Raw genomic sequence first — 15,395 nt, 5'->3', positions numbered from 1 at the left:
TGTGCAATGCCATCCTACAGCCTACCTAGAAAACATCTATCCATCCTTTAAGATCCAACTAAAACCTCCCTTCCCCTGGAAGCCTCCCTTAACTCATGCAAGCAAAGTTAGGGACTTCCTCCTCTGAATTCTCACTACATCTAGCCCAACGCTGTATCATCATTTATCCACTGCATTATAATTATGTGTTTATATGTCTGTTTCTGCCTCTAAATTGTGTGTTTCTCAAGGGTAGGGACTGGGCATTCTTCATCTTTGAATCTCCAGCTCCCAGCACAGGGCCTTTACACAGGGAACACTCGAATGCTTGTTGAGTAAGTGATACAATGAGTGACTCAAGGGATGAACAGGGAGTTATAAAGCACTTTTCTTTCATAAGGGCCAGAAGTAAGTTGGGTGGTATCAGAGCATTTCTAATTTCCCCGAAGTGACAGCTCTGTGGAGTCAATCTCATTTGGCACTGAGTGCTTCGCATGGAGCCTGGCACACTGCACGTGCTCAGGGGATGCTCCTGGAATAAAATAACGAAGCTCATCTGACCATGGAGAGTGACACCTGAACTTCAGTTTGCAGTTGGAGTGCTCCAGGGACCACCTACATCATTCTTGTTTAGAATGTGGCCTCCAGCACATCCTAGCTCTGGGATCCAGGGCAAGTAACTTAACCTCTCTGAGGTTCAATGTCCAAACTTTAAAAAACTAGAAATCACAATGCTTCATTACAGAGTGTGAATGAGGATTAAACAAGGTACCTCTAGGTCAAGTGACATATTTCACACAGTTAATAAGTGTTAGGGCCCTTTGTTAGTCTGAGTTAGTAAGAGAGTATGTGTGTGTGAGAGAGTAGGTGGGTATGGTAAATGAAATGTGGAACTGTGATCCCAAAGCATGGATATGATCTGTGTTCCCATCCAGCTCTGATTCCTTGGGCTTACCCTCTCAAGGGAACATTAGGGCACATTCCCTAACAGGAGTGGCTCCTGTTACAGGATGGTCAACAAAACCCCAAAGAGAGAGATAAACTCAATTCCTCAATCAAAGGCTGCCTGTAGCCCCAAGCTGAACTCTGCATCACACTAATCCCTATCCCAAAGGTATGAATGTTGCACTTGCTGAACCTATTTTGGTGGCAGTTTCCTCATCTCTATAATGGAAATGATAATAACTACTTGGAAGGGTGGCTGGGACCATTAATGAGATGAGGTATCTAAAAGCACTTAACTTAGTGTTGGGGTACAGAGTAGAGCTCAGTAAATGTTAGGCCCTTCCTCTTCCCTGGGGCCACAGGGCTGCAGGCTAACAAATGAAGAATGGCAGAGGGAGGGACATCGAGGGTATGTCATGTACTGCAGACTGTGGACACGAAAGTGACAGGGACTAAAGGACTTTTAACAGGCCACGATAAGATGAGATGAGGCCAAGGGATTGAGAATGAGTGAAGAAGATGCACACATGAGTCGTATCATGGGGTCTCTGACTGAGTCCTCAATACCCACAGCTCCACACAGGACACAGCTGACCTGGTGCAACCAGCTCCCACCCTACCAAAATGGGCCAGATTGTGGTTAATGGATCTTGCCAAGATTTCCTATAGACACCACATCATGGGGATTATTGATTGGAAGTGTACCCCACTACACTTGACTGAACTTGAAGTTGTAGACTTTCTCAAATGCTTCAATAGACATTTGATATCATCATTGTTTATAAACAGCGAAAAACTGGAGGAAACCTAAATGTCTAACAACTGGAAAGAGGTTAAATAAATTGTGGTGCAGCCATTATATGGAATAGTGTACAGCAGTTAAAATGACTAAACTCTAACTCGTGTGTCAACATGGATAAATCTCAAAAGCATAATGTTAAAAAGAGAAAGTTCAGACATAACCTGCAAATTCAGGTTTAGACTACTCTGATCCTCCCAACTATACCGAAGAGTCGTGTCGCACGAGATCACTTTCCCTTTCCTAATTGAAATAAAGAGAGGCGAGGAAAGAAAGGAAAGGAAAGGAGAGGAGAGGAGAGGTATCTTGGCCTCTGTATGTTTTTTTCTCACAGCTAATCACCCTCTCTACCTTCTTGGTTCTATTACCTAGTCTTATCTTCCATGTTGTTATATACCTTGATATCTTTATCTCCTATATATACCATTATGTCCTATTTTATCTCTTATATTATTATATATCTTTATTCACACATTTCTGCCCTTGTATCAAATGCCTTTAAATGAATATCGTGTCTAATCTCTATTGCTTGGCCAGTCTTCTTTTGGACCAATCATAACACTCTACATTTGCATAAAAGGAGAAATTTGCAGAACATGTATGCACAGTATGAAGACATTTATATACAGTTTAAAACATGCAAAACAATATTATATACTGTTTATAGATGTATATGTATGCGGTAAAATATAAATACATGCATGGGAATTGGAAACAGACAGTTTGGGACACTGGCTACCTCTAGGCCAGGGTGGGGGCAGAGCTCACAACTGGATGTGTAATGACCTGTTTCTTAAAAAAAGATCTGAAGCAAATGTGGCAAAATGTTAAGATCTGACATTTTCTCCCTACTTTACTGTTTATAAAGAGTTTGAAAGAGTTTACAATTTACTGTTTATAAAGAGTTGAGCTTGTAATTTTGAAAATGTGGAGAAGAAGATGTTTCACGCTGCCCTGCCTCAACCTTTTACCCACGATCCTTTGTTAAGGGCCTGCACAGTGGGCATAGAGATTGCAGTATCTCAGACCACAGCTCATTTAAACCTTTACACAACCCTGGGAAGGAGGTGCCACTTGCAACTTATTCTACAGAGGAGCGACACTTGAGCCTAGATAAGCAAAGTGACTTGTCCAAAGACAAGAAATGTGACTAGGTCCCAGACTCCCAGACCCCACTCTCATACCTTGCACCTGTAAATATGAGTCCTGTGCTGCCGAAACAAATTGGGATTCTTTGAGCTTTTGGTATTTTGGATTCTGTGTTAAAAACGGGTTGATCAACATTTCTTGACCCTCCACTCATTGGCAGAAGACAACCCAGATCTGGTGTCTCCCAGACCTCCAACCAGTGACAGAAGGTGGTCTTTCTTTCCCTGGTGGCACTGGCAGAGATTGAATGAGAGCTCTGTTGGCACCAGGCCATCCAGAGAGTTGGCCAGGTGAGGCACTCTCTGCCCTGCAACATGGTATCTCTCATCCCTTACCTAGAGGAATTCAGTGAGACGCCTAGGAAAGAACCTTCTGCCAACACTGGGGGCACCGGTAGAAATCAAGTGACAGTTTCACAGGCACCTGGCCTGGGGAAGAGCTCTCTTCCCTCACAGGCCTGGTATCTTCCACCCCCACCTACCAGCATCAGTCCTTGGAAAGTACATTCTGCCCCTGTGTGAAGCATCAGTAGGGACCAAGTTAGGGAGCTGCAGCTGCACCAAAAACTAAATTATCATTGGAACCATAGCCCACAAAAGTAGGCCAGATCCTACATGTTAAACCTAAACAGACTGCCTGCTGAAATAGGAGACTGAAATAAGAGCCTCTAACATAATATCCAAAATGTCCAGGATAAAAATGTAAAAATCACTCACCATATCAAGAACCAGGAAAACCACAACATGAATGAGAAAAGACAGTCAACATATATCAACACCAAGATGTCAGATGTTGGAATTATTGGGCAAAGGTTTTAAAGCATTCATCAAAAAATGCTTCAACAAATACTCTTGAAAAAAGTAAAAATAAGAAAGCTCACCAAAGTAATAGAAGATACCAAAAAGAACACACTGGAAATTATAGAACTGAAAAATAAAATAACAGAATTAAAAACTCAGTGGATGGGCTCAACAGCAGAAAGAATAAGACAGAGGAAAGTACCAGTGAACTTCAAGATAGAACAATAGAAATTACATGATATAAACACGAGAGGAGAAAAAGGCTGAAAAGAAAACATGAGCAAAGCATTACAGAGCTGTGGGACAAAAAAGAAAAAAAAAAAGATCTAAGATTTGTATCATCAGAGCCTCAGAAGGAGAGGAGAAATAAAATGAGACTGAAAAAATATTTGACTAATGAAAGGCTAAAAAATTCCCAAATTTGGTGAAAGACACGAACTTCCAGGTTCAAGAAGGTGAGAAAAACCAAGTAAGATAAACCCAAAGAAATTCATGACAAGTCATAATTAAACTTTCTTTATTAAAAATAAGAAAAAACTTTTGAAAGCAGTCAGAGAGAAATAACGATTACTCACAGTGGAAAAGCAAGTCAACTGATAGTGGATTTCTCATCAGAAACCATGGAGGCCAGAAAAAAAATGACACATTTTTCACATCCTGAAAGAAAAGAGTTGTCAACCCAGAATCCTATATCCAGTGAAAATATCCTTCGGGAATGATGGGGAAATCAAAAAATTCTCAGAGAAAGAAAAATTAAGAAACTCTGTTACCAGGCCTACCCTGGAAACGTGGCTAAAGGAAGTCCTCTGTCACCAGGGACTGGTTTCATGGAAGGCAATTTTTCCACAGATGGGAGTCAGGGGGATGGTTTTGGGACAAAACTGTTCCACCTCAAGTTATCAGGCATTAGTTAGGTTCTCATAAAGAGCATGCAGCTTAGATCCCTTGCATGCACATTTCACAATAGGGTTCATGCTCCTATGAGAATCTAATGCCCCACTGATGAGACAGGAGGGGGAGCTCAGGTGGTAATACTTCCTTACCTGGCCGCTCACCTCCTGCTGTGCCACCCGGTTCCAAACAGGCCACAGACTGGTATTGGTCTACGGCCTGGGGGTTGGGGACACCTGCTCTAAACATAAATGAAACAATAAAGAAGGAATCTTGGAATACCAGGAAGGAAGAAAGAACACAATAAGCAAAAATATGGGTAAATACAATAGATTTTTTCTTTTCCACTTGAATTTTCTAAGTTATGTTTGATGGTTGAAGCAAATACTATCTTATGTGGTTCTAAATGCATGTAGAGGAAATATTTAAGATAATTATAAATAAGGGAGGCTAAAAGGGCATAAAGGTAGATAAAGTTTCTGCACTTCATTTGGGCAACAAGAGCAAAACTCCATCTCAAAAAAAAAAAAGGCAAAAACTGAGAGAGCTGAGAGGACAAATTAATGAATCCACAGTTATCGTTGGGTTCTTCAACACTCCACTTACAGTAATTGATAGACGTACTAGACAGAAAACCATCAAAGAGAAAAAAGAATTAAACAACACAATCAATCCATGGGATGTAACTGACATACAAAGAACCCTCCACCCAATGAGAGCAGAATACACTTTTTTTCCAAGCACTCATGGAACATTTACCAAGGCAAACCATATCTTAGGCCATAAAACAAATCTCAATAAACTTAAAAATATTTGGAGTCACACTGAGTCTGTTCTCTTGACATAGGGAATCAAACTACAAATCAAATTTAAAATATAAGAGGAAAATCTCCAAACACCTGGAACTTAAACAACACACTTCTAAACAACCTATGAATCAAAGAGAAAGACTCAAAGGAAATTTAAAAAATATGTTGGACTGGATGAAAATTAATTAAAATACAAACATCAAAATTTGTGGGATGCATTTAAAGCAATGCTGACAGGAAAATTATAGCACTAAATCCTTACATTAGAAAAGAAGAAAGGCCTCATATCTATAAGAACGTATAATAATAAGAAAAGAAAAATAAACCCAAAGTAAGAAGAATAAAGGAAATAAAGAGAAGAACAGAAATCAATGAAATTGAAAATAAGAAAGCAATTGAGAAAAGTCAATGAAACAAAAGTTCATTTTTAAAGAAATTGATAAAATTGATAAATGTCTAGTAAGAATAACAAAGATAAAAAGAGAGAAGACACAAATCACCGATGTCAGGAATGAAACAGGGATATCAGTACAGATTCTGAAGCCTTTAAAAGGATGTTATAAACAACTTTACACTCATAAATTCAACAACTCAGAAGAAATAGACCAATATCACAAAACCACAGACTACCAAAACTCAATCAAGAAATAAATAGTCTGAATACGAAATCTTATAATGATTTCAAAAATTGAATTCAAAATTTTTAAAAGCTTCCAAAAAAGAATGTCCAGGCCCAGGTGCTTTCACTGGAGAATTCTACCAAACATTAAAGAAAAATTAACACCAATTTTACGCAGTCTCCTACAGAAAATAGAAAAGGGGGAATACTCCTCAGTTCGTTTATGAGGTATTATACCCTGATACCTAACTAGACAAAAATGGTATACAAATAAAAAAACTACAGACCAATATCGTTCATGAATATAGGCACAAAAATGTTTAAAAAACATTAGCAAATAGAATTCAGCAACATATAAAAAGAATTATACACCATGACCAAGTGGATATTTTACTCTAGTGGAGGTTTATTCCAAGAATGCATGCAAGGCTTATCCAATATTTGAAAAATCAATGTAATCTACTACATCAACAGGCTAAAGAAGAATAATCATATAATCCAATCAATGGATTCAGCAAATCATTTGGCAAAATCCAACACCCATACACGATAGAAACTCCTGGAAAACTAGGAAGAGTGGGGGAACTTCCTCAACTTGGTAAAGAACATCTATTAAAGAACAAAACAAAACAAAAAACAAAAACAAAACCCTACAGCTAACATTAAACTTAATGGTGGAAGGCTGTTTTCTCCTGGAAATTAGGAAGAAGACAAGGATGTCTACTTTCACCACTCTTATTCAACATAATATTGGAAGCTCTAGCTGGTGCAATAGGCAAGAAAAAGAAATAAAAGACATACAAATTGGAAAGGAAGGAATAAAACTGTCCTGATTTGCAGACGACATAATTATCTATATAGAAAATCCCAAGCAATCTACATAAAAACTCTTAGAACTAATAAATGAGTTCAGCAAGGTTGCACTATACAAGATTAACACAGAAAAGACCACTGCATTTTTATATATTAGCACTAACCAGGGGGGAACCAAATTAAAAATACATAATACCATTTAAAGTTGTTCCAAAGAAAATAAAACACTTATGTGTAAAACTTTTATAGGATCTCTATGCTGAATATGACTAAATGCTGGTGAAATAAATCAAAGAAGGCCTAAATAAAGGAGAGACATACTATGTTCGTGGATTGGAAGACTCAACATAGTAAAGATGTCAACTCAGAGGCCAGGCGCGGTGGCTCACGCCTGTAATCCCAGCAATTTGGGACCCAAAGGCAGGTGGATCACGAGATCAAGAGATCGAGACAATCCTGGTCAACATGGTGAAACCCCATCTCTACTAAAAATATAAAAATTAGCTGAGCGTGGTGGTGTGCGCCTGTAGCCCCAGCTACCCGGAGGCTGAGGCAGGAGAATTGCTTGAACAAGGGAGTCGGAGGTTGCAGTGAGCCAAGATTGTGCCACTACACTCCAGCCTGGTGACAGAGCAAGACTTCATCTCAAAAAAAAAAAAAAAAAAAAAAGATGTCAATTCTTCCCAAATTGATTTATAGGCTTCATACAATTCCTATTAAAATCCCATGTTTTTATTTTTATAGATATGGACAACCATATTCTAAAATTTACGTGGAAAGCCACTAGGCCCTAAAATAGCTAAAACAATCTTGAAAAAGGAGAATAATGGGAGGAATTACTCAGTGCTAAAGCCTACTATATAGCTACACTCCTCAACACTGTGTGGTATTGGTGGAGAGACAGATATACAGATCAATGGAACATAACAGATAATCCAGAAATAGACCCACAAAATATGCCCAATTGATTGATTAATTTTATTATTTATTTTTTTAAGAGCAGGGTCTTACTCTGTTGCCCAGTCTGGAGTGCAGTGGTGTGATCATAGTTCACTGCAGCCTCAAACTCCTGGGCTCAAGTGATCCTCCTGCCTCAGCCTCCTGAGTAGCTAGGACTATAGGGATGCACCATCATGTTCAGCTAATTTGAATTTTTTTTTTTTTTTTTAGAGATGGGGTCTCTCTATGTTGTCCAGGCTGGTCTCAAACTTCTGGTCTCAAGTGATCCTCCCACTTTGGACTCCCAAAATATTGCAATTATAGGTATGAACCACCATGCCTGGCCCCAACTGAATTTTGACAAAGGTGCAACAGCAATTCAATAGAGGAAGGATAACCTTTAAAGCAAATGAACAAATGATACTGAAGCAACTGACATCCACAGGAAAAAAAAAAAAAAAAAAAAAAGAACCTCAACCTAAACTTCATACCATACAAAAAATTAACTCAAATAAAAGTATAAAACTTTTTAGAAAAAAATATGGGAAAAGTCTTGAGGATCTAGGACCAGGCAAAGAGCTCTTAGATATAACACAGAAGGGACAAACCATTAAAGGAAAAATTAATCAGTTGAATCTCATCAAAGTTAAAATGTTTTGCTTTGCTACAGAAGCCCACGTGAAGAAAATGAAAAGGCAAGCTTCGGAGTGGGAGAAAGCAAACCATATATCCAACAAAGACTAGTATCTGGAATACCCAAAGCACTCTTAAAACTCAACAGTAAAAAACAAAGAAACAATCCAATTAGGAAATGGGCAAAAGTCAGGCACAGACATTTCACCGTAGAGGATATTCAGATGGCAAATAAGTGCATGAAAAGATGGTCAACATCATTAGCAGTTAGGAAAATGTAGGGGAAGACCACAATGCGATATTACTACTCACCTATCAGGATGGCTAAAACATTTTTTAAAATAGCGATCACACCAAATGCTGGTGAAGATACCGAGAAACTCGATCACTCATACATTGTAGGAGGAAATGTGAAATGGTACAGCCATTCTGGAAAACAGTTTGCCAATTTCTTTAAAAGCTAAGTATGCAATTACTATACAACTCAGCAACTGCACTCTTGGTTGTTTATCCTAGAGAAATGAAGTTACGTTCACACACAAACCTGTTGCGTGAATGTTCATAGCAGCTTTATTCATAACAGGCCCAGACTAGAAACAACCCAGATATTCTTCAACAGGTGAATGGTTAAACAAACAATGGTACATTCACCCCCATGGAATACTACTCAGCAATCAATGGGAACAAACTATTAATAGATGCAACGACTTGCAAGGATCTCAAGAAAATTGTGCTGAATGAAAAAGACAATCTCGAAAGTTTATATACAATATGAATTTCTTTACATAACTTTTTTTTTTTTAAGAGAGTCTTGCTCTGTCGCCCAGGCTGGAGTGCAGTGGTGTAATCTCAGCTCACTGCAACATCTGCCATCCCGGCTCATGCATTTCTCCTGCCTCAGCCTCCCGAGGAGCTGGGACTACAGGCAAGCGCCACCACGCCAGGATAATTTTTGTATTTTTAGTAGAGACGAGGTTTCACCATGTTGGCCAGGCTGGTCTCGAACTCCTGACCTCAAGTGATCTGCCCACCTTTGTCTCCCAAAGTGCTGGGATTACAGGTGTGAGCCACCATGCCCGACCTACATAACATTCTTGAAATTAAAAAAGTCATATAGATGAAGAATAGGTTCTTGCTTGCCAGGGGTTAGCTGATGAGGGGAGTGGGTAGCAGATGGGTACAAATACCAAGAGGTAGCATGAGGAAGATCTTTGCAGTGATGGAACAGTTCTGCATCTCATTATTATTATTATTATTATCATTGTCATATATATATATATGTATATATATATATTTTTTTTTGAGACTGAGTCTCGCTCTTTCGCCCAGGCTAGAGTGCAGTGGCACGATCTCAGCCCACTGCAACCTCCGCCTCCTGGGTTCAAGCAATTCTCCCTACCTCAGCCTCCCGAATAGCTGGGATTACAGGTGACTGACACAACCCCCAGCTGATTTTTGTATTTTTTTGTAGAGATGGGGTTTCCCCATGTTGTCCAGGCTGGTCTTGAACTCCTGACCTCAGGTGATCCGCCCACCTCAGCCTCCCAAAGTGCTGGGATTACAGGCGTGAGCCACCGAGCCTGGCTTACTATTATTTTTACTTCAGTGGCCAGTTACTAGAAATTCTGCATCTCAATTGTGATGGTTATACAAATCTACACATGTGATAAAATTGTTTGAAATGATATACACACTCATATACAGAGTACATGACATGTAAAACTGGTGAAACCTGAATATGCTCTGCAGATTGTACCAACGCCACTTTCCCAGTTGTGTAAGATGTCAACAATGTAAAACTGAGTAAAGGGTCACCGGATCCACCTTGTAAATTTTTTTGCAACTTCCCTTGAGTCTAAAATTGCAAAACAAAAAGCTTTTAAAACGGGTTAATGTGTTCACTTGATATATTTGTTTCCTAGCATGTCAGAGTTGGGCTTTTTTTTTTTTTTTTTTTTTTTTTTTTTCTCGAAGCGAGGTCTTAAGCCAGTGTGTTGGAAAAGAGAGAGAAAGCAGGAAAGGCGCAAAACCAGCATTTGCTGAGAACCAGCTCTGGGCCAGACAATTCACATACATGATCTAATTTAATTCTCATGACAACACTGACAAGATTGGCACTTTAGTCCCATTTCATAGATGAAAATGAGTCCTAGAGAAGTTCAAAGCTTGTCCAAGCTAGTTGTTAATAATTCCTAATTGAAGCTAATTAGTAAGTGCTTATGTGTGCTAAGTGCTACACATGAAATAGCTCATTTAATACAATAGCTGTGTGATGTAGGTACTACTATTACTCTCATTCTATAAATATGGGACCTGAGGCTCAGAGAGGTTAAGTGACCTGCCCAAGATCACACAGCATGGAAGAGGTGGAACCAGGATCCAAAACAGGTGTGTAGGAGTCTGATGCTCTTTTCCTCAGCTCCAAGACACCTCCCAAAGCAAAGTGGAATAAGAGATGTATTTCTGACTCAAAGGCAGAAATGAGCCCTCCTTGGTGCCCTCAGTTAAGTCCCATGTAGTCTCCTACACAGCCCCTAGAACTCTTTATTGCACATATACCTTCACACGTCTGCCTCTCCTTCCGAGTGTTAAATTATGTAAGCTCCTTGAGGGATAGAACCGTGGTTTACTCATGTTTGTGACCTTAGAGCTTGCCACAAGGTAGGGACACAACCAATGTCTGCTGCATAAAAGAAGCTGGAGATCACTTTAAATCCTGTGAACGATTCCCTCCTCACTAAGGGGCTGGACCTGGGAGTATTTGGGAGCCCACTCCTACCTGCGCTGGGTAGTCAGGTGGACTTGGCTCTCTTTAATCCTTTGTTACAACTGGTGATGTGCTGGAACCAGTCTGCTTGGCTCACCAGAGCCAATTGTTAAATTTTCATAATTTTGTGAGCCAGTTGTTAAACTGTTGGTAGCTTGAAATTAGCCATGGCAGGAACATTTATACCACAAAACTGGCAAAAGCTACAAAGCAGGGCACCCCATTACACACACCAGAACTGGTTGTTAAACATTTACCAGCACGCCGCTGATCACAAACATTTGATTGCAGCACTTGGTGCCTGTAAATAAAGAAGCCAAATGGAAGGGGAAAAAGTAAGCCTTCTGGGGTGCTGCAAATGTTCTATATTTTGATCTGGGAGGTGGTTACACACAGATGTATATACACACACACACACACACACATATATATATATACACACAGCTTCTTTGAAATGTACATTTACAGTGTGCTTTATGCAATTTACTGTATATATGCTTTCCTCAGTAAAAAAGAACTCCCAGACTGTGCACAAAGCTGTGATTGCTTCTGAGTGCCCCCTGCAGAGACCCCACTTATCAGAATGCATAGATGAACCCCAGTGGTATTGATCAGTGTCACCAATGACGCAGCCCAGTCCAGTGCATTTTTTATTGCACAGGAGGGGGCAAAGGTGAGCCACACAGCTGCTGGCAGCAGGAATCCAGTTCCCTTCATGTCTTTTCTTCGTCATAGCTACTGTCATCTCTCACCTCTGTTATTCCTGGCTCTGTGGCTAGGGTCAGTGCTGTTTGCTGACAGGCAGCATGACTCATTACTCGGCAGATCATTTTTCTGATTAAGTGGGGAGATGGATGGATATTTTCCCATACTTGGGCAGAAACCTCATTCGCTTGGATTCTTTTCCTGGAATTACTCAGCTTTACATTTAAGGGGTGGTTTTCTCCACTTTTTTTTTTTAATAGTACACATAACCTTTAGCTCTCCTCAAACAATCAGACTTGCAGAGAAAATGGAGAGGAAAACAAAGTGATTCCCAAAAATGCACCCTCACCAGGGAGAGGGAACAATCTTTCCAGGGCTTCTTTCATGAAGTCACTCTAGATGGGAAGGCCCAGCTGCTGGCAAGCATTCCACTTTCCTGACATAAGCCCCCGACACTTTCTCCGCCTCCCCTCCCTCAGCCACCCTTCTGTACCCCTTGCCTGGGGTAGCTGCTTTATTCTGCAAAGGAATGACAGGAGCTCTGAGGGCTTGCACCAGAACCCAGCAATCCAAGAAGTGGACAGAGCATGTGAGAGGGCAGCAGGCCTACCTGCAGGAGTGGGCAGTTGAGCTTGATGGTATCCCTTCCTGAGGAGGCAGGAGCAGCCACAGTGGGATTGGAAGGGTGGACAAGGATAAGTTAGCAAAATGCCACTGTCATAGCCTCAGGACATCATGGCCTATTCCCATCCCTTTTCCAGGCTCACGAATAACTGCTTAGATAAGCCCAGCTCAATCGCAAACACTCAGTGCAGTGGTAGCTGGGCTATAAGGATTTGTTTTTAAGTAGGGTGGTGGCAGCCCCGAGCAGGCCAATTCAGCCCTCTCAGCTGAAGTTATGAAGCTCACCCGTTGGCTCCACCACTCCCATTTCTGCCTGAGCAGGGTGAGAGTAGAGTACACAGGCACTGGCATTGGTCTCACTGCCCTTCCTCTGTATGCATTAGGTCTTTGTGCGAGCTGCCAGTTATGACTCCAATTCTGAACGCCAATCCTATTTGGACAGAGTTAAATTCTGCCTTGCTTTTGCTGGGCCTTTTCTCCTGGGGGATACTTCCTATATCATACACACATACATGCTTGTCTATGCCATGCCTAAGCTTTCCACATCCAAAGGACCACCCAAGAGCCAGTATTCCTAACCTTATCCCTTCCCCAACAGCCAGGTGGCTGAGATCCTAGCATGCCTCCTGCCCAAGTTATGACAACTTGCTTAAATCACAAAGACCAAAGTCCTTAGATACTCTTGGCAAATCCAAACAACGCTTGGTCCACATATGATGCTGAGGACCCAACCAGGGGCCCAGCTCTACTGACAATGTCCAAAGAAGGCCTGGGCCACTCCTTCTGTCAGGGAGGGGTTAGGCTGAACTTGTGGATCCCTGTTGTTTCCTGACCTTCAAAATCCTTCCCAGTGGCTGAGGTAATGTTTGGGACCCAGGCCCAAATCTCTTTCAAGAGAGAGTGTCGTCAAGTGAGATGTACCCACTCTAGTGCCAACAATGTCAGCACCTATCATGACCTTATCATGTCACCTCAGTACACTAGAAACTAGTGCCTCTTCCTCTCTCAAATCAGCTGTGGGGGGGGGGTGAGGGAAAGGGAGGAGTAGAGATCTGGGGAAGGAGACCAGGTGGAAGGACCTGCTGCCATATTGGATTGCTGGTTCCCTGACACCAGTGACGGGCACCAATAGGCATTTTACAGACGTTTGCTGATTAAATACACAAACAAATGAATGAACTAATCCTGAAATATAGGAGGAAAACATCCTTGAGCTCACAGAAATCTCGAGCTCTCCTTGAATCTCTATCACAAACCCAGTTTGCCTTCTCTACCTCTTCCTTTGTGCTTCCCCCTTTCAGCTGAGTAGCATTAAGTCATTTTCTCTAAAGTGTAAATTGAAGTCCTTAAAAGCTAAAAGCCTTGCTTGTAGTCATCCAGCAAAGCTGAAAACAAGCCCAAGAAGATCTTGAGTGGCTTCTGGCCCACCACGCATGCAGCTGGAGCAGACTGAATCACGTTCACCTTAGCTGAGTGGTTCCATGCCACCAGAGTCACAGATGACTGGGACTGGACATGTTGCCATCTGCTTTTCTCATAGGATTCCTAGCACCCTCTGGCCTCAATTCCTCTAGCAGCAGCAGTGGCAGCAGCAGCAGCAGCAGCAAACTCAACACCTCACACTCCCAAACTCCCACCCATCATGGGTTTGGTAGGCAACTCACGAGGGTGGAGGTAGGCCAGGCTGCACGGACCAAGCCTCTTTCTGACCCTGAACACAAAACCCCTAGTGGAGTCACCAGAGCCCACCCATCTCCTTCCGGCTTCGGTTACCAAGGTTCTCGGAAATCTTGAGAGTTCCCTTCCACGTCCCACAGTGTCTGTGTTGGACACTCCCCAGACTTCCCTGACAGGGTGAAGATTAAAACGTCCAGACCACGTACCTACTCATTCCAGCCACTTGTCCAGCTGTCCTCCAAACTGTGTGCTCAGGAGCTGAAGGAGGGACCAGGTGAGGGGACAAGGCTGCTGGGGAAAGCCCTGAGCTCTGGAACCTCCTGGCCAAGTTCACCAAATTTCCAGACGAAGGACGGAGGAGAGACGAGCAAATGAGAGAAAGGAAAGGAGGCAGGACCAAAGCTAACCCCTTCTTTTTTCTTCCTAAACTCAATCCAGATTCGCCTTCTGAGGGCTGCTTGAAACTGATCCCCGTGGCTCTGACTCGTCCTTTCTTAAAGACATAGTCTCCACTTTGGAGGTGGGGAGTGAGGAAAATCCCACCCAGCCAAAAGATGTCCAGGAGCAAAAGATGGGGGGAAGGCAACATAAGCACAAAACTCAAAATGCCCCATTCCCCCACTCCTGATCCAGACTCTGAGCTGGAGCCTTACTGGAAGTTCCTTCAGAGCAGCTGACTCAAGATCTCTGCCGGATATCATGAGTGACCCTGTCAGAGCCACAGGGCTGTAGTGGGAAGTGGGCCAGTTTCCTGGCACTGGCAGATTAGGGACCAAAGCTGAAGTCTCAGGGTGTGTAGGGAAGGGAGCACTGGACAGGGAGTCCTGGTTCTTCTGCTATTCCCTGTGGCACCATGGGCCAGCCACTTTCCTCTTCTCTCAAACACAGTTTTCCTTCTTCACACATTGAAAAGATCATCACTGCAGCCCTGCCCAGCTCCCAGGTTGCTGAAGTCTCCTCTTATAGCAAAAGGCAGCACACTTGGGGAACTGGTGTCTGACCCTGGCATGCTGTACTGCTCTGGCTGGCAGATATTTACAGAGACCAAAGGTGGGACTTTCTGCTGGGTTGGATGATGGTGGAATCCGGATGTGATCTTATGAGTGGGTAGATGGGGAGTCATTTTGTATGGGTGCCAAGGGAGGAGGTGGAACAGACTGTCTCTCGTGTTTCTTACACGGTGTTAACAACTTATCAGGATCTGCCATTTGAGGGTGCAGAAAGAGGCCGTGAGTACATCCTTACA

At 42.1% G+C, this 15,395-nt stretch overlaps 1 protein-coding gene across 6 annotated transcripts in view; it reads right to left on the bottom strand.

The window, feature by feature from the left end:
- NHSL2 (NHS like 2) overlaps positions 1-15,395 on the bottom strand; it is a 234,203-nt gene that overhangs the window by 104,701 nt on the left and 114,107 nt on the right. Inside the window, exon 1 of one of the 6 annotated variants that reach the window (XM_074029325.1) lies at positions 14,356-14,496. The exons of the other annotated variants lie outside the window; for them this stretch is intronic. The gene's annotated coding sequence lies outside the window, so the exon portion shown is untranslated. Of the gene's footprint in view, positions 1-14,355; positions 14,497-15,395 lie in introns of those variants that run through there. 6 annotated transcript variants of the gene reach the window in all.

This window comes from Macaca fascicularis, chromosome X (genome assembly GCF_037993035.2).
Source record: "Macaca fascicularis isolate 582-1 chromosome X, T2T-MFA8v1.1".
Taxonomy (NCBI): Eukaryota; Metazoa; Chordata; class Mammalia; order Primates; family Cercopithecidae; genus Macaca; species Macaca fascicularis.
The sequence above is the reverse complement of the archived record's forward strand: the minus strand, read 5'-3'. Positions and strand labels throughout refer to the sequence as shown.